The 22,712-nt window shown below is 39.0% G+C and overlaps 1 long non-coding RNA gene across 1 annotated transcript; it reads left to right on the top strand.

Annotated features, from left to right (window-relative positions):
- Positions 1-5,025: 5,025 nt before the first annotated feature.
- Positions 5,026-6,351, top strand: LOC129089379 (uncharacterized). Its single transcript, XR_008531133.1, has 3 exons — positions 5,026-5,109; positions 5,645-5,799; positions 6,042-6,351. It is a non-coding gene; the product is annotated as an uncharacterized LOC129089379 (long non-coding RNA).
- The last annotated feature ends 16,361 nt before the right edge of the window (positions 6,352-22,712 follow it).

The raw sequence follows: 22,712 nt of genomic DNA, 5'->3' as shown, positions 1-22,712 counted from the left end.
TATGTAGAATAGTAGCAAACACAGCCAAGTTATTCAATGAGAGACATGTAATGTTGCTATTATTCAGCTGTTGTTTCAGAACCATGGACAGCACTGTTTGTTGTTTGGTGGGGCTGGTGGTGTGTAGATGAGGCCCCGTCTGTAGTCCTGAGATGGAGCCCAGGAGATGGATGGACAGGCCCCTCAAGCTTTCTTTATACTCGTGCTATGCCCCGTAGCACCAGCCTCCACCGATAGGCACAAGCTCCAAGCATGCACAGATGCCTTTATGCTCAGTGTGCTGTTTATTGCATTATTCTACGAAACGCCAGAGGAGGGATTGTAATTAACAGTAAATTCATATATCATATAAATTAACTACTTTATTGCCTTTATACAAGCCCTGTTAGGAAAGAAGTCAAGTATTAAATACTTTATAATTAAACAAATTTTGAATATCCTGTAAACAATTTGATTTGGCTGCAAAATAGTGACTCAATTATAGATTGTTAAGACCTCCTGTTTCTAAAGCATTTAAAACCAAAATGTCCTTCTTCGTATAATTCCTAGATATGTAAATAGTGTTTTTATCACTGAACTCATTGTGACAGTCACATCTTAAGAGCTCTGATTGCACATGCGACGCATGCCAAGTTACACAGTTTCAGAGGTCCATGACCCTCCTGGAGGTGCAGATAAATATCAGGCTTCACTAATATTATTAGTATTTTACTGTTTCTACTGTAGTTGAATTAGATTCCAGTGGTGGCTGTGTAAGATTATTTGCAGCTTGTGTGATCCAAATGATTTCGATAACTCCAGAGCATTGAGCACAGTTCAAAAAGTCAAGATTGATTGAACAACGATGAATCTAATCATTACCAGAATCTAATCATTACCAGTTCACAACATGTTTTTATCTGACAAATTTTATATAAATGAAAGAAAGTTCTAACAAAACGTCTGTGTTACTCATACATGAGAATGATAATGTGTGCCTTAAATTATGTCCCTACACCCCCAGCTGACAATTTGGAACATAGACTGCTAATCCTAATCCACTTTACATTCTCCATCCATCTTCCGTAACCGCTTATCCAGTTAAGGGTCGCGGGGGTGCTGGAGCCGATCCCAGCTGTCAATGGGCAAAGGCAGGGTACACCCTGGACAGGTCGCCAGCCTATCACAGGGCAGACATATAGAGACAGACAACCACTCACACTCACATTCACACCTACGGGCAATTTCAGAGTCATCAATTAACCTAAGCTGCATGTCTTTGGACTGTGGGAGGAAGCCGGAGAACCCGGAGAGAACCCACGCTGACACGGGGAGAACATGCAAACTCCACACAGAAGGTTGTCTGGCCCGGGAATTGAACCCGGGCCCCTCTTGCTGTGAGGCGACAGTGCTAACCACTACACCACCGTGCAGCCCACTTTACATTCTGATTTATAGAATTCCGTTGTGGTATTTAAAACATTTGCGTACTCCATAGTTTTATTTTTGCTCACCTCAAAGAGTCAGACCAGCCACCAACTTCCCAACACATACTGCATTCTTAAAGAGGAAAGTTTGACTTTCTATTACAGAGTCTAATTAAAATCCACTATCAAAGCACCATGTCCTGACTTTGACAACCTAGAAACACACACAGTCCCCCTTGTCCTTTTGAAAGGTAAAAGCTCCTTGCTCAAGAAAACCCACTCCTTTTTCTTTCGTTTCCTCCCCCGCCCAGTCTTCTTTGCTTCATTTATTTCCATCCTCTTCTTCTACTTCCTATCCGTCTCCTGTAGATCCATTCCCCACTTCATCCTTTTCTCTGTGGCTCTGAAGATAGCGCACAAAGTTTATTTCTATGTAAGTGGACTCTTTACTGCTTCTAGTGTTGTCCAATTCTGGAGCACATCCTGGCCAGCCTTATTTCTCCCAGCTGTTGGTAGCTCCATGGCTAGGATGTCAATTAATGACACACTCCACTGGTGCATGGAGAGAAAGTGTGCAGAGGTTTCCATCTAATAGCCGACCTCTTGTTTCCCGCTAGCCAAAGTTTTCCCTGAGTCACGTCAGGGCTCTCTGAGGAGTTATCAGTTAATAGCATTAACTTTAGAGGGCACAGCAATGGCAAACCTAGTTATTTAGAAGTTATTTTACTCTTATGGTCCCAAAAATGCATGTTAAATGACTGTGAGGCATTCCCCATGTGATCTACAACTGAAACAACGTGTCCCTGTTTGCTTTGAGTGATAGTGCATGTACGAGAGGAGTTATTATTATACTTTGGGGTTCGCATAAAGCGTATGTAAGAGTTTATATTAACAGAGGACTCTTTGGAATTATTTCCCGTGTCCCTTACATAATTTGCATCTCCTACATAATTTAGGAGATACAAAGAGTCAATTGGAAGGTGTGATTGATGGATGATGATTTAAAAGGGAACCATCATTGGAGAGTTAAACAATCTAATAACTTACTGCAATAAGATAGTGTCTGACATATGTTAAATATATTGATATGTTTGATGCATTAATAGTGAGCCAAAGTGAAAGTCGTCATTTAAAATCCATTTGTAACTACACTGACGACTAATGGTCCAGCCTTAGAACAGAGCATTTGAATGTGGGAAAGAACGGCTTCAAACTCACAGTGTTGTGGCTTTTATGGTCCTTACTTTAGCCACCTGAGGTTAGGTGAGGAGTTACCGACACACACACTTCTTATAAAGCACGCACGGAGACATCGGCTGCAATAACTGAAGCATCATTTATTACCGATAAACTCCGGTTGACTTTTCCAATAAATAAAACATAATCAAACATAATCATTCATCTGACTGAACAGAGATGCGGTCGGAAAACTGTTGCTCTCCGCCATCTAACCCGCCCAAACAAAGGAAAACACTCCCCCTTAGAAGGCTCCCTATCAGCACTCTCATAGCCACAGAAGCCAGGTGAGGCGCACACGTCACACATAGTAATCAGGTGACTCTCAGTAAGTTGCAACCAACATATTACTAAATTAGGTGAGGAAAAATATTTCTTACTTATCAATCTCAATTAAGTGTTTAAAGTAATATTCAATAATTACAAATACAATTATTTAACTCAAATATTATTTAAACATTTTCTTTTCTTGATTCAAAAACTTTAAATCTGGCTCCAAAACACAGTGTCCACAGTGTACTGTCTTTAAATCTGTGTCTTCAAAGTTTTGAAACATTCAACACAATCCTTTCAGAGATTCAAGGGGAAGGGGCCATTGTCTCTCCAACTGTACGCCCCTTACCATGGCATCGCAGCCAGTGTGATCCCATCACAAGATGGTCTGTAGTTTTGTATTACTTCTTTTTGAACTTTCTTCCTATTACTTTATGTATCTATATTGCAGGTGTATATATGTGTGTGTATGGTGTGTGAACATGAGTGCGTGCCTGTGTGGAATGTTAATGTGCTGTTTCAGGAGCTGCACATCAGATTTAGTCATACATATGAGCGTTGCACAAAAGAGTATTGTACTTTGTAGAAACCAGATAAAACATTTAGCAGTTTTAATCATTACACTTTTCTTCCTTACCAAACTGAAAAAAAAGACTTCTCAGAAACAGAGTTGAGATCATTAAAAATAATGGCTATAACATAAACTTATAGCTTGTTTAAATTATTCAGGACACTATGTTTTCATGTAAAAAAAATATTGAGGATACAATTAAAAAGAAAGCTTTGAAATGAGAATGTACAGTGGTGAAAAATATTACTGGAACCAGTCGCTTCCACTTCTACACTAATGTATATGCCTATTACTTGAAGTATGCAGTACCCCTTAGGAAAAGACAAACCCACTCAGACCAATGTCAGAAGAAAACTTACACTTATTTCAAAGACTAATTGTGCCAACATTCGAGTGCATCACAATTGCTATGATACTTTTTTGTTGATTTTCTGGACACCAGATAGAATATTATGTTACTAAATAGGCTGCAGCATCTAAGGTTGTCCCATTCAGTAACATAAGATAATAACTCCATGCTTTGTAAAGTGGCCAGAAAAAAAATTAAATCATTGCTAACAAAAGGCATATTCAGCATACACTGATAACAGAACCAAAAATCATACATTGTATGAGCCCACGATTTAAGTTAATGTAAGAGCTTGTAGTGATTATCTGAAGCGGGTTGTGTCTGAATAACGGTGGATTGATAGAAATGAACGAGCTTTGGTAGATAATTCTTCATCTGTCTAGACACTGTCTGAGAAAACACTGTAAATACGGATTTTTATCCTCCATTTGGGCATTTATTTTTCCCAAAAGAGAATTCTTTTTTTGTTTTTGCAGCAACAAAAGGTGCTTTAAAGGTAATTAGATTTGAAATGTCTTTATAAGTCAAATACAGCATCCATGTGGCGCATACAGCCAGTCAAACGTGATAGCGCCATGTCAAATGGCTCTCCTCTCGCAGGAGTTTAAATAATTCATGACCCTCAGCATCCTGCTCAACTGAAAAGGCCTCAAGAAAGAAAAACCAAACTGTGACTGGCAAAAAATGAAAAGCTTAGTTCTCTCCTCAGGAACATATAAGAAAGCAGGGACGCCTGAGTTGGCTATTGATTGTGAATGTGTGTTTGTGATGCATGTATATCTCTTATCGTGTAGCAAATGGCTGTCTCAGATCAAAAGATGGTGAAAATCAATCACCCTGAGGACATTTTGATTGGTTCTTACTCTTAAACAGGCACTATTTTGCTCTTTTTCAGGTGCATATTTTTATCTCAAGTTACAGTTACAACATGTTTACGTGCGTTTATGCTCAAAACCCGCCTTGTTTTTCTCATCCTGGATGTGCTGCAGCACCTCCTCTCCCCCTCTCTGTGAAACGATCTATTAGAGCGCTTGCTCCTCCTCCCAGAAAGCCAAGTCTGCCCTGATTGGTCAGCTAGCACGCTCTGTTGCGATTGGTCAACCGCGCAGTGGATGTGTCGGAAATGTCCCGCCCCTTACCATAAACAGAATTCAGCTTCCTGAGCCTCAAAACACAGCATATTTGCTGCCCTACCAGTATGAACGCGAGTCAGTTATTTAAGTCAGGAGGAATAAGCTGGCACAACCAAGACTAGAGCAGAACGTTTCACAGTGGTGAGTTGTTACCAGTTTAATCAATTACAGCACTATGTAGCCAACACTAGCATTAGGCTTTAGGCTTTAGGACTATGCTGTGCTGTAAAACACGAGTCCTTCTCTTTATCTAAGAAGCTAAGAATTACACTCACGTTACTAGCTACTAACACATTTTCCCTGTAAAATACAAATGTGTTTTATTAGTGACTTTGGTTATATTACTTAGAGCACAGCAGATTTAGAGATTACAGATTTGTGTTGTATACAGTAAAAACACTAGTACTACACAGTTACAACAACAGTACTATAAAATGTCATCTTAACTGTAACCTTTCTGCTAAAATGTAGCTGCATTTAACAATCCCCTTCTGGCTGTTATTATGTTTGTAAACAACAATATGATCACACCATTTTATTTGAAGAAAAATGTTTGCTTCCTGGATTAATATCTGTCCTATGCAGTGATGTTGCCTCCTGAGTCATTATTGGCTTTATTATAACAAAGTATTTCTTGTAAATCAGTGTCTTATTTCCCTCATCCTCTTCTCATCAGGTTTTGAAACAAATGAACCAGGTTCCAGTCCCTCCTACATGCATGGTTCACCATCCTGACCTCGATCCAAACTGTTTGAATCCATACAACCTTCAGATTTTCCACAACATATACAGAGCTGACTATGGACGTTTGAGGCGTAGTATAGAAGAGGAGTAAGTTGTTATTACATATAATGAAATCTGTGTAAACTACATCTGAACACATTTGTTTCATTATAATGCAAGATCATAAGAACTAATGAAGAAATGAGAATTATTTATTTTTCTCCAAATTACTTTTTTTCTTTTCAAACAATAAAAAATGTAAAAAAAAAAATAAACATTTCTTAATACTGTAATACTGTATAGATAGTTTTTAGCTGCAATGGTAATGATGTGTGATCCTCTCCATACAGGCGATACCGGTCACTCGACTACCGTGGTGTGGTCAGCTGGTGATATTTAGGACGACACATGAGGCTCGCCATCCCGTCATGTGTTGTATTTCAGAAACACAGGGAGTTTCCTGATCCGGCTGGTCAGAATGTTGGCTTCAGGCTGCTCCTTGACAGAAGAGGGACACATGGCGGGCAACACTTTCTCCTTTGAGGGTCTCTCACACTGGGACGACATCAGCTTCATCAGTTCATCCAAGTACTCTGTAAAAACAGCATTTAAACAGTCATTTTATTGTTTTAAACTAAGTATGGTTCCTTCCTTATTTGTATTTTAAAGGTATTTCACATTTTATGTTAATTTTATTATGTTTGTTATAAAAAATAAATATTATTTTACAACCTTCTGTATGTAGAGTCTGTTTTAACTGGCTTTACTATGCATTCACCCTTCTTTGACTATGAGAACAAGCCCTTACAGACAGATGTTCCTGCAGATGTTGTTGCTTGTTCACGGTCCTCATTTTCATAATAATGAATAAAAAGGCACAACCTACAATAAAAGAATGCTCTAACATCATAACAAAGTCAAAGGTTTACAAGAATGTCTGCCCAAAATATGAAATTCTGGAGTTTTCGTGAAACTGTAGTGCTCTGTATTCGCCATAGTCCCCATAAGAGTATTTCACAGGTCTACAATGTTAGCAAGTACTATATCTAGAAATGAAACAAAAGCACATTAAATGTATGACATACCTTAGCTTCTCAGGTGAGTATCCTTCAGAGTACCCCGGACAGCTGAGTGCCAACAGATACCATCCTTTGAGAAGTCTGTGTGCCCTCTGAGACTGTTTGTGGACAGTATGTTGTCGGCACCGGGTCCTTCTGTGATGTACTCTAAAAGACAGAGACAAATTTATTAATTAAAACTAATTTGTATCAGATGAAAACAGTCAGCATCTATCAAGCTAAACAGTCATGTCCGGTGAAAAATCAGTAGACAACAAATATGCATGTAAGCACATGCACAAAGACTCATAATACTATTTTATTACACAAATACAGCCCAGCTGTCTGGCTATGAGTAACATTTAAGTTGTTCATCTTATGCTGTGATGTGTCTAGTTGACCTACTGTTGGCAGTTTAATGAAAGGAGCCCAGTGGCTCAGAGCAGGAACAGCGGGCTAACAGTCATGAAAATAGCTACAAAGTTAGCCCAAAGTGGATAGTGGCCGTAACATTACAGCTTGTAATCACAAACCTACCTCCTCACTTGAACACTATTCACAATGGACATATTCAGTCCTCATATTCTACAGTGTTAGCAGTGGGGCTAAAGCTGATTAGCAGAGCCATTAGAACACATAACGTTAGCTGCCAACGTTAGGCTACAGCTGAGCACTGTGTTTGAACATTTGAACCCCGGCTAGTAACGTTAGTTACCTTTGTTGTGTTTAACATTAATCATCCACAAATAATAAATGTACTTACAGGTTGTGATCCTGAACCGCCATCATCTTTCAGCAGTAACCGTTTCGAAAATCCAGCCGTGAACTGTTTCCAGTTTTGAAAGTTGTCCTCGGTAAAATGCATTAAAAATTAAAGTTTAGCCACTTATTCTTCAAGTCATCTTCCTTTGGGGTTCATACAAAGAACATTTCCTTTCTCAGAGCAGAACACAGTGTCTTCTCGATATGACGGCAGCTAAACAAACTCTTCCTCCGGAGCTCCAGCTCTGTCTCTCTGTAGCTTTGTTTGAGGGCGGGCCGAACTAGCAGAGGCTTATGCAAATTACTTCCGTAACATTATGACCTCATAAAGTTATGGAAGAAGCAGTGTTTCTGAGGGGGAGGGTAACTCATTTTAGGCGTGGACTTCAGGTTTTACACTCTACGGACCTTTTACATGTACAAAAATATATATAACACACTAAAGGAGAGGGAAGTGGAAAAGCATAAAAGGGCCGCTTTAATGTCTTTTTGGACCAAAGCGATATGCCGCAGAGAAGGTAACTCTGTAACTCTGTTGTTGAGACTGTGTTGAACTTACAGATGACAACCCTCAAAAGGTAAGGCCTTCATCTTCTTCTTGAGACGCAACCAATGCCTTTAGGATATGTTGTTGAATTTAAAAGGGTCCACTCAGTTCAAGTACGTTTCATGAAGACGCTGAATCCCTACATCTCTTGGGCAACTGCTCTGCAACAGACCCTAACCTTTGACCTTACAGTGGAGGGCGCTAACAGAAAATACTTGAATCAGTACATGCAGAAACAAAGTATCAGCAGCAGTGCATGCATGTGTGCCTGCCTCTCAGTGAGTCAGCTTTGTTAAATCCTGTGTAACCGGCAGAGCGTTCTGCTCAGGGACAGCATGCCACACATTGTACAGAGCTCACCAGGCTATGAAAATGAACATCCTGCAAATTCATTTGTAATTAGCTGTAAGTGTGTGTGTGTGTGTGTGTGTGTGTGTGTGTGTGTGTGTGTGTGTGTGTGTGTGTGTGTGTGTGTGTGTGTGTGTGTTAACGACGGGTTGCTCAACTGTGTGTTATTATAAACAATATAATTTGTGTGGTACATTAGGGGGAAAAAGCAATACTTGACTGAGAATAGTTGTGTGTGTGTGTGCGTGTGTATGTTACCTGACTGCTTGCTCAACTGCTGGTTCATATTATTTATTACAATATTATTTGTTATTATAAACAATATAATTATTATTATTATTAAGAACAATGTCCCCAAATGTCAACTGTAGTATAGTTGAAGTAATAAAGATAAAAGGGACAGTTCACTACAAAATCTAAATGACATATCTTTCCTCTTACCTGTAGTGCTATTTATAAATCTAGATTGTGTTGGGTTGAAGTGTCGAGTGTTGGAAATATTGACCGTAGTTGATGTCTTTTCTGCTATATAGTGGAACGTTTGAACAACTCACCAGCAACGTCTCTTTCCAGAAATGCTGACCCAGTCAAGATAATGCAACACCTTGTTGTGAGCAGTTTCACATAAGCAACAAAAGCTCCATTGTCAATTTAATAACACAAAATCACACTCCTTCTCTGCGTCATAATTTAGTAAAATCTGAACATTGATATTGTTTTGCCCATTGTGAATGAATGGCCATAGATTGGCTTATGAATCATAGAAAAAAAAAATGTTTCTTATAGTTTGCCTTAGTCTACGTGAGCCGAAAACAGCCGTGCTGTTATGCGCTTTTCTCAATGTTACAAGTTAATTATCTCGTCATCTGAAGACAACATACTTTATTGTCTTAAGATAATGAAACAACCAACTAGCTTGAGAAAACAGAAAGGTTGTTTCTTACTTATAATGTTTATGAGAGATCAGGAGTTCAAAGCCAGCATGCAATGATGACTGTGGTCAAGCCCTCACTTGCATCTCCACGGTGCTGACTCTAAAGTTGTAGTGCGCCCATATACTGACACTCATGGTAAATTAATTCAATCAGCCCAGATCGCGATGACCATGGACTGTGTAGAAGTGTGTATATAAAGGCCTACGCCGCCGCATACATAGACGACATCATCGTCCACAGCGACAGCGGGATGTCCACATCCAACAGCTGAGGGCCGACTAGGCAAAATTTTGATATAAAAAAAAAAATATATAAAATATCTCTAGAGTCTATGGAGCTGACGGCTAGCGACAGACTTGTCACTGCATCTCCTTTGCAATATGAGGTGTTCACGAAGGATATATACAAAAAATGTTCGTCGCTAGTTTTCAGCGCCATTGAGACATTGAGACTTTTATTATCTTCGAACAAGTTTGTTTTCTCGTAATAACAGGTTAACTAACTCATAACCTCAACATCTCAAAGCTTCTGTTCACGAGTCCGCCAATTTTTAACCATTCCCTTTTTTTTAAGCCTTTTCTCTTTTTGTCTTTTACAATTCCCCAAACTTGTTGAAAATGCAATACTAAATTGCTAGAATACCCCTTACTGCAAGCTTATAGTCAACATTTAATATAAAAAAAACATTAATTATCGTACTAAGTTCCCATAAATCTAAACTGCATTCTCAATTACGGTTAGAGGGGGAAAATAATTGGTCAAGTTGGTCGCAGTTTTTAACACATGAATAACTTTGTAGATTTAAATAAACAAACAAAAAAACACAACAAACTACTTTGTTAGATTCATGCCCGAACTACTAGTTTACATGTTTCAAACTACTGACAAAAATGAAAAAGGCCAGTGTTGACTTTTGGTTTCCCACGTGACGTGACGTCACACATTGGCTTGTGGATCCAATTTTGAAGCCTCAACTTCGGCGTGTGGGTTGTCGCCATCTTGACTTTTGGCAACCAGTGAATGGAAGTGACCCCATTTGGGCTGTGTATGACTGACGTAGAGGCGGCGTATAAGGCTCTGATAGAGACCTGTCAATCACAAGGTAGCCCCGTCCTAAAGCATACTCAGCTTTAAGGTCTATTTGACTCTTAATGGAGCATAATTTACTAAATGAACTTCATGCTGTATTGAAGAAGACTTGAAACTAGAGATTGAGACCATAATTCATGTTTACAATGTTTACTGAGGGAATAAATCAAGAGAGAAGTAGAGTCATTTTCTCATAGACTTTTATACAATCACAGTAGAGGAGTGCAAGTTTAAACATAATGTACAAAGCAGTTTCATTGTATGGGAATGAGACAGGGCTGTGAGAAAACACCTAAACTCCACTCCAAATATGTGGAACATTTTACACACCCATCTACCATTCTAACCAACTAGCTATTTTAACAAAAATCCACCACCTCATAAATGCCTGTTTTGCCAGTAAACATATCAGATTATGCATTGTGTGCTGGTTCCAGACCTCTAATTTGCCACCCTTCTCTCTAATTGTTCAGCATTTTGATGAGTTTGAATGCACTCATCGAAATCTGTTCTCCATCTCCAATTAGAAAACAACCGCTCTGAAGTATTAAGAATGAGATGTCATCTTTTAATGCTGAAAAAACTGAAAAAGTGTAGAAAGACCAATACAGCTGTGCAGGTTGTCGTTATTTGACTTAAAGATAAAACAACTTTTAAATTATTTCATCAATTGTTCAAAAACGTTCTTCTCGTCGCCAAACGCTACCAGAGCTTCTGTGTTAATGGAAAATGACGTTAACGGGATGAATGTTTCACTTGCTTCTAACTGGAAAGTGATAAATGAACCCATTTCTCAAACAGAATTAGTTAACATGAAAACACCGTCAGACAGACATCAACTGACACAAAATGGCATTTCAGTCTGGCTGTGGAGCTGGCTTGTTTTAAATCTAGACTTTTGATTACATTTTTTACAAAGTTTGTTTGTGTCCTGTGTCTTTAACCTCTCCTGCTCTTATCTGGTGCTCCTATGAGATAAATAAATAAGATAAATAATTTTTATGTTTAAGGCAGAGTCTTCGCTGGGCCTTTCTCTAATAGATGTTGTTTGTTTTCTGCTGGAATCCAATCTGACAAATGCTGGTGTAGGCCTGTTGGTAGCAAGAAGTCTGACTGTTTGGTTTGTTTCACAGCGGATAAAAAATGGAAAGGTGGAAAATTCAGTTGCAACAGTGCAGCTCCTGTGGGAATTGTCATTCAAAAAACATAAACTAAAGGAAGCAAAATAAATCGATTTCGCTACTTTTGGAGAAAAATGCTGAACTTGGTACACAGACTACTATAGATTTGACAGCCTTGTCCTTTGACTTTTTGTAGAGCTGTTACGCATGTGAATATCTTACAGTTTCCTCTATTTTCTGACTCTGGATTCCCCCATTATTAGGTGTAGAATGTGTCAACTTAGTCCTTTTTTATTCTCTGACAATGATATGAAATATTTAAAATGCATTAAAAATATAGGAGATTTGTGCAGTACATTATGTGGGTGATGGCCCGTTGGATGTGTCCTGTCTCGCCTGTGGCAGTGAGTGAGCCTCCTCCAGGCTGGAACCTGAGCTCACTAAATGCAATGATCCATACTCAATATGAACTTGGTTGAGGGGAGAGCAAATACCATCTGTAAGGCCCAGTATAGTCAGTGCTAACCCGGCACATTGAAGCTCAGTTCAAACCAGGTTTGACCTAAAATAAAGCCATTGCAGTCACAGCAAGTTCAGACTTCATCATGGTTAGTTCCTACAGACAGGTGTTTCCCCCAAGGATCACAGTGGAATCAACTTGAGCTGCAATTAACAATTATATTATTATTTAATTATCTGTCAATAATTGCTTCATTGTTTGATCTACAAAATGTCAGTTTAAAATGTATATATATATTATTTTTACAAAAAAGCAAATCCTTACATTTTAAAAGCTGGATCCATTCTGGAACTTTGGCAAGTAACTCCTATGTATCTGTTGATTGACTCATTGATCAATCAACTTCATGATTCAGGTCTAGCTCTAATATTGTCAAGGCCACCTCTCTTTATTACAGGGCAAGGCCATCAGCAATGAGCACTACTTAAACATCTTTTTGTCAATTGTTGAAGGACTCAATGTGTCATTTATGCTCGATACACAAATACAGTCTTTCTATATATAAACTTCCTTCTTCAAAGTAAACAACTTAGTTAGGTTTAGGCCACAAAACTACTTAGCTTGGTTTAGGAATAGATTGTAGTATGGCTTTACTTAAGTACAGAAGTTACGTGATAATAAAACAATGTTGACTTCTCATCATACTTCATGGATTACATTCGTTGGATGTCTATGAATAACAGCTCATTATTTTTGTAGATGTAGCTACGAACTCTATATAGGAGCATTCTGAGAGACTGGTGTAGAGCAGAGGTTTGTTTCCATATATTTGGAGGGTTGAAAACCTAGATCTTTGGTTTTTACTTTATGTTACAAACATAATTAAATAACAGGATTTCCAACATACTTAAAGAGGAGAAAAAAAAGATTTCGCCTGATGTTATATTTAATTTAGTTGCTTTCATAAATTTCACAAATAAAGTAAACTGGTGTATGCTGCAGCACAAATCCACTTCATATTAACTGATTATTTTCAAACAACAAAGATGGAACAGGCAAATAACAATCTCAGAGCCCAACTGCTACATTGTGACAATATGTCTGAGGTTGCGGTGTAGCCAGCAGATATTTGGGCCAAAACGTCCTCTTCCATGCTCCAGTCATTGTTTACAGTCCGATGAGCAACTTGAGACACAAGACTGGAGTTTGGGTTGAGAGACGACATCTACTTCTTGATTGTTTCACAAGTAGCTACAGTTTACAAATTTAAGCCAAAGCGAAATCATCTGCAGACAATAGCTGTTGGTTTCCCAGATTGCATTTCTTCTAAATTGTTTCACATCTTTTGCTCTCCACAGGAACAAATGACTTACATTCAACCAAGGCCTGCTCAAATGTGATTGGTCAATAATACTCACACTACAAACAAAAACCATAACAGTTACGATGCTAAAATATTGTACTGTTGCCTAAAAAGTAGAAGCCAAATACTGACCTGATCTTAACAAAGTTTCATAAATTAGAGCTCTCTAGAGTGTGGAAGAATGGCAGCATTAAGATATGGTCGGCAACAAACATGCACCCACACACACACAACAATTTAACAGTATGTCTAATGAAACAATGCAAAGGCAAAGAACAAGAGATAAATTAATTAAATGGCAGACAGACGTGCCGAACCATTTAACAACCCCACCAGTCTGAGCCGGCAGAGTCTCACTGTGTTTAAATATAGAACTGATATATTGTGAATATGTTTTATATCTCTGTGTGACTAGTAGACTTGTCACAGAGCACTCTGGTGCCAAAGTGAACAGTTGATGAATTCTGAGATCTTTCTGGATCCTTTTAATGTATTCATCACCTGCATCACCCTGGGAGATAAAGCAGTTGGTTAACTGTGTCTCAGTGTGTGAAACAGCAGTGAGAGGTATTGAACTACTCTACATTGATAATATGCTAACTTTTGAACAAATTAAACATTCATTGTGTGTAATTTGAGGCCAACAGCTCTTCACTGTTGCTGCTAGACGCTATACGTAAATGCTGACCTGGTGAGGAAGAAAGGCTGAAGTAACCCTGTCTGGGACTGTGTACATCATGTCTCTGGGGAGTGTCTCCCAAAAGTGACCATGCACATCTTTATTGGATGTGGTAAAGTTAACTCATTGTGCAGTTACCAAACCAACCAGTTGGTCCCCAGTCCTCAAGTTTTTTGTCTTGTAAAACTGAATCATAGAGTTGAACAACGTGTTATATAAGAATAAATCTTTGCACAAAAAAACAGATTTTCGTCTTGGTGCTTAAAGCATTTAAGGTGAAGTGTAAGAGGACGTGGATTGGTTGGGTGGGTCAACATAGGAAAATATGCCTCCCAGCGCCTCTAAAGCTCACTAATTAACAAGACGGGGTGCGGTGCAGAGTACAAATTACACAATGACAATAAGGGGGGCATTAAGGGAACCCAGTTCACATAGGGGCTGGAGAGAAAAACATGCGGACTGAACCTTTTTTCAATATGTCAACCTATGTCTTAATGGAGCATCCTGGCCTTGATTTTTATCCCTGGCAACAGGACCAATTTATACATGAGACGTATAAAATAAAACTTTTACTTAAAACGTATGCTATATGTGATGAAGGACCATGAGCGGGAGTCTGCTTCAGTGAACTTAGGGCCCTACAATCCTAACATATCTTGCTTGTTACCATAATGTCTGCAGTCTGTAGATGATGATAAAACATAGCTCATGGACACCTACCACACTACAACTTTTGGTGGGCGTAGTGACTTCCTAATGTAGGCTAATCGCCTCCTGGCGCTAGCTCTTAAGGATCCTCTCATCTTACTCTTGGTAAGAAAGAAAGGCCATCAGAATTGGATAAACTAGAAAAATGGAGCGCTATTATGACACATTATAACTCCATTTTTGGTGCGATTATACCAGTCAGGACTGACTAACACTCATTAATGAAAGAAGATGCTTCCGTAATGTGCTACTGTAGAGCTTTTACTCTTTATTGCAACATTTTAACGTCCATTAGAGATGAGGTTCATCCGTCTAGTACACATTGTGTGTTCAGCTGGTGAGTAATCTGGATTTTTTACACACGTCTTGCTAAAAGAAGAGTTGTTAAGATACATCTGATAAATACAACCAACAAACACAGAAACACATGTAACCAGCTAAATGTTGAATCTGGACAAAGTTTGATGTCTTATTGTAAGTTAGTCACACACTTAAATCTGAATCTGACATCTGCTTATAGCAAATGTAATTAAGGTTGTTTCATTTCCATGTTTGTCCTGGTTTTATGATACAAAACAAGCATTTGTATGAAAAGTTTAAATGACCTGGGAACAGCGTGGTCCAACTTCTAACTGGTCATATGTGTTTATCTTCTGTGATCTAGTACGAAGTATATCATGACTAGGGGGACCACTCATTTCTAGGTGTCCGTTAAAATCATCAGGACACTTTAAACACAAAGGACAATTACATTATTGAATTACAACATGGCAACAATACTTTCAGTTTCAGACTTCACCTTGAGCCCATTACCTGCCGTATTTCTCCAAACACAGGGGTCTTCTTATTATATAAGTCTTGAACAAATCAGCATCTCTGTGATTGTTTTTTTTTTCCTGATGAAGAATTATGTCCGATGTGTTGATGATTATGAATGAAAGTTTTAAGCATTTTGGGTGAAAATTTACTAGGCTTATATCCCTATCACGATACGGAGACTCATTCGCCTCGGTTGAACTCAGTTTATGTCTGGCATAAACTAAAAATAATTTATTAATTCTTTAATTTTTGGTCCCCTGCCCCTTCGAGTCTGTGCATGCCACTACCCAGATTTGACTAAATACATGCCCCCTACTCCCTGAAACTTTTCTTAAGAAACAGGTATTCTTCTTTCCAGCAGCTCTGACATTTGTATTTGCATAGAGTATTTCCTACTCTTAGTACCCTCCATTTCTGAAAACTCCTGAGAACATCGGGAGGGTTTGCACATGTCCTGTGCAAATAGGGCTCAATCCATCTTTTTTTTTCTTCTAGTATTACAATTTTTGTGTGAATTTAGATGACTATTGTTGCTGTTATCACAATTGTTCTTTTTCTATTACTATCTCTTGTTTTCAATAACATTCTGTATTTTCGGTGTTTATGTCCACACCTAGTCCCTGTAATCTAACGATCTGATAAAGCTGAATAAAATTCTGGCCACCAAAGCAGCTTATCCTTTGCCTCTTTCTCCATTGACACAGCGTGTGATGCATCATCTCATGCATATCTAATCTTACAGTGCATTTAGTGGTCTTGTACGTCCATTGAAAGCTATTGAAACATTTACAGCATGCAGAGACAATGTGTCATTTAATTGTTGCCATCTAAGAATATAAATTGGTTCTATTTCTCCAAGCTGTAGTTCCCTGCTCTGTTTCACTCCACCTTAATGGTTAGCTTTCATTTACATCTTTTCTCTCTCTCATGACTGGGAATGTTTTGGATTATTCACTTTACTTAATAATAGGATCAGGTAAGAAAGGGGTAAGTGCACTTCTTTTTTACACATGCACAGATGTCTGGTCAAATAAATCTGACTAACTGGTATCTCTCTGGCCTTTGACGTTACAATTGTGTGGAAAGTGATAAGGGGCAATTATGCTTTACTCCAGGGAGTCAGTAATGGCAGCAAATGGCAGGCTAATTAAGTCATTAGGATGATTCGATACAACATAAACACTGGTCACACGCAGACAGGCAGGAGGACAACACAGGCCAAATGCAGCCGTACCAGTGTGTATGAGCCTTTTGTCAGCGTGTGTGTGTGTGTGTGCGTCAGGCAGTGGCTGATGGTGTGATTAATACAGGCCATCAGTAACAGCAGCCGTCTTGCTTCACTGAGCGGCAGAGAGACTCGGCTGGTGAGCCCCGTCCTCCCAACACACACACACCACACACACACACACACACACACACACACACACACACACACATACACACACACTAGACATACCTATCCCATTCATCATCTGAGTTGCGGGAGAGCAGGGAGCTGTAAGCACTCTGCCTTTCTCTCTCCTTCCCTCTCCACCTGCACACTCCCACTCTTCCTCTCCACTATGCTACACTGCCTCAGGAGCCATCAACTCCACTCCACCTCCATTTCTCTCCCTGTCTCTCTTCCTAAATCACTTAACTGTACTAAATCAAAAAGAAGTCCCTCACATCTTTACCTTTACCCAGGTGTGGAGTTGGCCTGTGAGTGAGGGCTGAATTCAGGAGCATCCTGGATCCACTGCAGCAATAGTGGCCGAAATAGGGACTGTATATATATATCATTACACAGTGTTTGTGTCAGGATTCTCTAAAGGGGGGTCAATTGGGCCTGGTGGTGATTTTAGCTGCAGTGCTACCATTAATATTCACACATTCTCATGTCCAAAGATCCTAATAAGATAAAATAATAATATTAAGATCTTCTTAAAGTGTCAATCCTTAACATTTCAGTCCTGGTTGACTCCTTTTTTACTCATGGTAACTGCAAATGCAGTTTAATACTACAGGTCCAAGAATACTAGGGGTAGCAAAACATACTATTGTCGTTGAGTAAAGAAGTCAGGCCATTATTTGGCTGCAGTTCCATTTCATATTTCAAAACAAAAAAGCTGTTGTCTTTTTGTTGTTGATACACTTTTGATACAGTATAGCAGTCAATGTCAAACTCACCCACAAACATTTCTTGTGACTATTTCATAATATTAGTACAAAAGGCTTTTAATGTTAAGTGGCAGCAGTAAGAAATGTTGGGTTTACATTAGCAGTAACTTAATACGGCATTTTTTCAGGGAATATTGCCAATCTACCGGTTCATAACAGCCATAACCCAGTCCCCATTGTGTTACCTCGTTCTGCAATATATATTAAGTGACTTAACAGATATTCATCTATGTGAAAACCTTCCAGATTGCTTTTAAAGCATGACAGAATGATTCCTACTTTTACATACTATCTGCATGTGTGAGCTGTCGCACAAGGCCGTCAGTACTCGACTCGCTATCTATCTACATCGAACCTGATTAGATTGTTACGTGCAGTCAGCTAAACGATATTTTCCATGGAATTTGATAAGTCTAATGTTTGTCATAGCATGTCATTAGCTAGCTAGCGAAACAGGGTACTTATTTTTTCTCACTTCCTGCTACACTTCCATTCGAAACAATTCAAAACTTACATTGTTAAACAAAAAACTAAAACACTGCAATCAAAAATTGCGTAGAAGGACACCGCTGGGGACGGCTTTATCTTTAACCTGCTGGCTCTCCTTTATTTTGCAGCCCTGCGTTCATTTGCTCACACTGCAACGTAAGAACAGAATACTGTGGGAGTGACCATGTCATAGAACCATCCACAATAGGACAAGTCTCATTAGGGACACAGATTATAAGTAAACATGTGCGTCCTAGACTCGAGTCACGCAGTAGTCAGTATGATAAACAATGATCTACACCCTGAAATTAAAGTAACTGATATAACTAGTTCCAGCTCTAAATCCAGATGTTTACTGCTGAAATGACAGCTGTCATACTGTATGAGCAGAGTGTCGTTTTGCATCTGTTTCTGTCAGTGCTTGAAGTGGAAAATAATAAGTCCCTGTACTCCACTTATTTACATGTTGGCATGTGTATCAGCCAGTATCAGCAATCACTATTAGCATGCATTGTGAATTACTACAGTGAATTAGAGATATGGGTTTAGGGGTCCTGCCCCAAGAAAATTTTTAGCTTAAAACTATGGAATTTCACATAATTAGGGTCTGACCATTATTATAAAAAGCTTGAAGACAAAACTCTGCTATAGTAAAATTATTATTTTATTATTACCACATATCACAGCCTTCATCTGACCATTAAATTCTCCACGAAATCTTTGTCCTGTAGAATTGTATTCAGACGAGTTTGGTGTGGTTGTAACGTTAGTATATACAGTGGGTACGGAAAGTATTCAGACCCCTTTAAATTTTTCACTCTTTGTTTCATTGCAGCCATTTGCTAAAATCGAAAAAGTTCATTTTTTGACAGAAAAAAACAGAAATGTAGAAATTTTTGCAAATTTATTAAAAAAGAAAAACTGAAATATCACATGGTCATAAGTATTCAGACCCTTTGCTGTGACACTCATATTTAACTCACATGCTGTCCATTTCTTCTGATCCTCCTTGAGATGGTTCTACTCCTTCATTGGAGTCCAGCTGTGTTTAATTAAACTGATTGGACTTGATTAGGAAAGGCACACACCTGTCTATATAAGACCTTACAGCTCACAGTGCATGTCAGAACAAATGAGAATCATGAGGTCGAAGGAACTGCCCAAGGAGCTCAGAGACAGAATTGTGGCAAGGCACAGATCTGGCCAAGGTTACAAAAGAATTTCTGCAGCACTCAAGGTTCCTAAGAGCACAGTGGCCTCCATAATCCTTAAATGGAAGAAGTATGGGATGACCAGAACTCTTCCTAGACCTGGCCGTCCAGCCAAACTGAGCAATCGTGGGAGAAGAGCCTTGGTGAGAGAGGTAAAGAAGAACCCAAAGATCACTGTGGCTGAGCTCCAGAGATGCAGTAGGGAGATGGGAGAAAGTTCCACAAAGTCAACTATCACTGCAGCCCTCCACCAGTCGGGGCTTTATGGCAGAGTGGCCCGACGGAAGCCTCTCCTCAGTGCAAGACATATGAAAGCCCGCATAGAGTTTGCCAAAAAACACATGGAGGACTCCCAAACTATGAGAAATAAGATTCTCTGGTCTGATGAGACCAAGATTGAACTTTTTGGCGTTAATTCTAAGCGGTATGTGTGGAGAAAACCAGGCACTGCTCATCACCTGCCCAATACAATCCCAACAGTGAAACATGGTGGTGGCAGCATCATGCTATGGGGGTGTTTTTCAGCTGCAGGGACAGGACGACTGGTTGCAATTGAAGGAAAGATGAATGCGGCCAAGTACAGAGATATCCTGGAAGAAAACCTCCTCCAGAGTGCTCAGGACCTCAGACTGGGCCGAAGGTTCACCTTCCAACAAGACAATGACCCGAAGCACACAGCTAAAATAACAAAGGAGTGGCTTCGGAACAAGTCTGTGACCATTCTTGACTGGCCCAGCCAGAGCCCTGACCTAAACCCAATTGAGCATCTCTGGAGAGACCTGAAAATGGCTGTCCACCAACGTTCACCATCCAACCTGACAGAACTGGAGAGGATCTGCAAGGAAGAATGGCAGAGGATCCCCAAATCCAGGTGTGAGAAACTTGTTGCATCATTCCCAAGAAGACTCATGGCTGTACTAGCTCAAAAGGGTGCTTCTACTCAATACTGAGCAAAGGGTCTGAATACTTATGACCATGTGATATTTCAGTTTTTCTTTTTTAATAAATTTGCAAAAATTTCTACATTTCTGTTTTTTTCTGTCAAGATGGGTTGCTGAGTGTACATTAATGCGGAAAAAAAATGAACTTTTAGCAAATGGCTGCAATGAAACAAAGGGTGAAAAATTTAAAGGGGTCTGAATACTTTCCGTACCCACTGTACACCTCTGCTAGAATTCCTCCTCAGATAAGTCATTGAAATTCAGATTTTTCTGGTGAGGACCTTCTTGTGGCAGGATGCCTTTTGACAAAAACTTCACATTTTTAAGAAGCTCACTTTTTTATAAATTATCAAAGACACCCTCATTTTTAAAAAGCCAGGTTCACTTTGTCTTGAGTTGACTGAGCGGATGGCTGCTGGCCCTTGTTAAAATTCCATTACATAAAAATAACTGCAGCCCACTTCTCCTTCTTTTACCTTCTCCTCCTTCCCTCTTTTTTTCCATCTCAGTTCTGACCAGAACCAGTGAGGGTGTTTTACGCTCCATAAAATATCTATGAGGGAATTTGCGGACTGTGCCGCTCCGCTGCAGTAGTGATGGTGGTGCTTTTTTATTTTCTCTGTTGGGTCTATTTCCAGACAACTCTCACTTTATTCTCCTCTCCAATTCACCTTCATCTCTGTTTCGTCTTTATTCCTCTGCTCCCTTGTTTCCTTCTTTTCCCTCCTCCCTTTCTTCATGGTCTAAATCGGAAACAGGTTTATGGCCAGGAAGGTTTTTACATACAAGTCATATGTTGTATGTCATATATGAAAATATGTAAAATATGTACACTTTTAAAATAAACTTTATAATAATAAAAATCCAAGTATTTTAAGTTGAAGTTAAACATGGAGACCTGTCTTTTCTCTCTTAGTGTCTCGTATTTGTCCCCCTTTCTTCACTATTCTCTTTCTCATCTTTATCTTTAGCTGCCTGTTGAACAAATTCTAAAGAACAACTATTAGTTGCTTTTTTCTTTTTTTACTCTCCTAAAGTAAAAAAAGAAAAAACATGGCACATATTTAATAACTTGATATCATAGATAGCTGCTGTACAGGCACAGCAGAAAATAGTTACATTCAAGGACACAAAGAAGGGTTTGGAATTTGATGTTTTGGTTATGAGGAAGAAATCGATGTTGTATTCTACGATTTACAGAAAGTATTTCATTGCGAAAAAGATTGCAATGGCAATCTAAACTGATTCACTTTTAAAAGGCCTTTATATGCGGTGTAGTTTAAGACAATGTTAATTTTCACTACGCATAAAGTCTGATTTATAGGGACACTTTTAATAGGATGTTAGAGCACAGTTTTCACACTCCTTGGGGAGTTAAATCAGGGATAAAGCTGGCTTTGATTTTGTTTGCAATCTTTGTTCAAACATAGTTTTAGTTTCATGGTACTAAATTCCCCTTACTATGTATTTTATCTGATGGTCTACCAAGAGCACTATTTCCTTCATGCCTGAATATGTTGTTTTTGTTTGTCATCACTTTTTGACAATTTGTGTATGGTTGAGGGCCATTCATGAAAGTTTTATCAAAGGACAAATGATGGCCAACCATCCTATTTACATATAGATTGGGTGGCAAATAGAAAAGTAAAACATGACGTGTGTTAATAAGGTGTTATTTAGGATGTGCATCCTGCTACGGCCCTGCTGACACCGACTGCTACCACCATTATTATTATTACTAGTCACATTACTATTACTATTACCTGTACCATTAAGCATTTTAGCTTTACTTCCACCCTGAAGCCCTTTTGCTTTCTCGTTCTGCAGGTTTCCATGAATCGTTGTGGTACCTGGACCGTAGTCGTGCCTCCTGCTGTGAGCCGACTGCCACCCACTGCTACTTCGATTATTATTATTAATCACATTACTATCCCTATTTTCATGGCTATAATTCTACTGTAATAATTGCTGCTGTTATTATAAGTAGTCTTATTATATGAATCATTTATGTCATATACATTGAATGTGTTGTATCTAAGAACTGTTATGCTGCTCATTCTGTACACATGACATCTATTGCATTCTGTCCATCCTGGGAGAAGGATCCCTCCTCTGTCGTTCTCCCATAGGTTTCTTCCTTTTTTCTCCCTGTTAAAGGGGTTTTTAGGGGAGTTTTTCCTGTGCCGATGTGAGGGAAGGACAGAGGATGTCGCATGTGCACAGATTGTAAAGCCCTCTGAGGCAAATTTGTAATTTGTGATTCTGGGCTATACAAAATAAACTGAATTGAATTGAATTGAATTTAGCTCAAAGATATTTCTCTGATGTTGA

The sequence above is a fragment of the Anoplopoma fimbria genome, chromosome 3, assembly GCF_027596085.1.
Source record: "Anoplopoma fimbria isolate UVic2021 breed Golden Eagle Sablefish chromosome 3, Afim_UVic_2022, whole genome shotgun sequence".
NCBI classification, from domain to species: Eukaryota; Metazoa; Chordata; class Actinopteri; order Perciformes; family Anoplopomatidae; genus Anoplopoma; species Anoplopoma fimbria.
Note: the sequence above shows the minus strand (reverse complement) of the source record. Positions and strands in the feature narration are given on the sequence as shown.